The following is a 2,496-nucleotide window of genomic DNA, read 5'->3' on the forward strand; positions in this document are numbered from 1 at the left end:
GGTAATATATGAGCCAGCATATAGTTTACATCCAATACAAACATGAGCTCGGTGCTGTGTAAATTCCGAAGGCATGGGAACCGAACAAAGATTTGAAAGAAAGACATCGGTTAGGAGAGACACATTCAATGAGCAGCCGTTACAAAGAATTTCTGTATTAATAGTCAATCGTTATGTAGCCATCAATGGCGGTTTAATTCTCATTCAAGAGGAGCTTGATTTGGGATCTTGTCTCCCTAAATAGAGCTATAAATAGAATAATTAGTATCCATTGTAGCGGAGAAAAAAAATCATATGTACTCAAAGTCTATAATTAGCTCTCATATTACAAAATTACTCGATTTCTTTTGTTATTAACATTGTTCATATTATTTCTTCCGGAGAGGCTCATCATATAACCAGGCTTGCATTTCTTTTCTAATCTTGACTCTATTCCTACTTATTTCATATTTTTGGATCAAGCTAATTCACCTGTCTATAAACCACGCTACAAATTCATGTACAGTTTTAAGGATAAACACATAGATAGATGATATATAAATATGCAATAACTATAATGACTCCCTTATACCATAGTTATTTCTTCTTTAAACACCATACCAGACGACCCCTTTTAGTATTTCGAACTCCATCTGCGTACTCTGTGTGTAATTGGAGGAGTTACAAAGCATATACGAAATGCAATTATTATTATGCCCTTTTACTTCTTAGCCTTTTTTCTACTTTGCGTGGCTTTCCCTCAATAAGTGGAACAACCACGGAGAAGTACACAAATAGCCAATTTTAGGGTTGCTATTTAAGGGTTAGGCAGTACTTATTTTATTTTGAAAATTTGAATTAAAAATTTTAATTTCAGAGCTTTGCGTCCTCAAAAATTTAAATCGAAAAACTAAAATTCAGAACGCATTAACTAATTTCTAAATAAAAGCCCTCTAGAAGGACTATCTGGTGTCATTTCTACGACAACCACAGCATACTAGATGCCTATTGGGCCATCTATATTGTTTTATATGTGACCTTTCTTTTTAGTTGGTCCTCTTAGATATTGTCATTTTTTATTGTTTGGGTAAAGGGGAAACATGTGGCTACTTATGCGACTATACCTCGTCAAATTGGGAATTCCTAGTGGTCAAGGATCTCAATTGGACTGATGTCACGTAAGATGAATTGATGCTTTAACTAAATCTAATAGATGGATATTGCTCTCTATGACCCTTTAAAGACCACCTGATGGGTGCAACTGAATCTTAAAACTAAAGCCGACTGAATCCTTTGGTCATATAATTAGGAAGAACGTGTCATATTAGAGGTGAACGATTAAAGCTGTCCTCTAATAAAGCTGTTTCCAAAATCCAAAGTACTTAAGCTTCACTTGCTAATTACAAGGCCCTATCTCGTGAGTTGTAGCCTAGGAAAAATTTTATTTTGTACCTCACACAACTGACGCTAGTTGTGTGAGGTCTCCTTTTTGTCTCACAACTTTATGGACCCAGAATTTTGTGGACCCAAATGTGTAAGATATGGGTCCACAAATATGTGAAATAAAAAGAGGTCTCACGCAACTAATGTCAGTTGTGTGAGACACACCATAAAATCACTCGTAGCCTAGGAACCAGAGTGAATTTCAGAAATACTGTGTCAAACCCCCTTTTTTATTGTTTTCTTCTTTTGCAATTAGTGCTTTATTCTTGACTTGAACGTCAACTTGATGTCAAGAATGCATTTGCCATAGGCATCTTACTGAGAGTTTGCGATGGTTGCTCGCACTAGTCATTCTCCTTTATGCAGATGATTATCAAAAGCAGTCCAATGCACTTAAAAATGTTTTTCAAATAAACCTGCAGTTATAGTTATGTTATATATAATAGGCAGAATAGCCTAAATGACACTTATACTTGTGTCGCTTTGTCATGCTAGTCCCCAGACTTATCATTTTGCCAATTGAACACTTACACTAGTTCCTCTTCTTCTTGCCCTTCCTGAGCTGAGGGTCTATTGGAAACAGCCTCTCTACCTGCATTAGGTAGGGGTAAAGTCTGCGTACAAACTACCCTCCCCAGACCCCACCTGTTGGGATCAAACTGGATTTGTTGTTGTTGTTGTTTTTTATTACAAAAGGTTACCATTGCGTGTAATACAATCTCCTACACGTAGGACTCCACGTCATTACTAGTGCCACATAGGAAATAAACTATTTAAAAATAGGATCTTTTAGAAAACCCTAGCAATCTGTAAGTCCCTCGCAACACAAAGCAGAGTTTCTCTTTTACATCATCCATAAGGAATTTCTCGTCCATCAAATTAACGCTCCTGTAACTCACTAATTCCTTCATGAAATTGCTCAAAGCTTTCCCACCAAGATCAAGCCTTTTCACTCCGTAATTCAATGTGAAATTCTGAAACACGAGTGAGGCATGAGTAAATGAAAATCCACAGTCCACAACTAAGCTGCATTGGGCTTTAGACACAATCCCATATGGGCGACGAGATGCCTCA

Source organism: Nicotiana attenuata, unplaced genomic scaffold (genome assembly GCF_001879085.1).
Source record: "Nicotiana attenuata strain UT unplaced genomic scaffold, NIATTr2, whole genome shotgun sequence".
NCBI lineage: Eukaryota > Viridiplantae > Streptophyta > Magnoliopsida > Solanales > Solanaceae > Nicotiana > Nicotiana attenuata.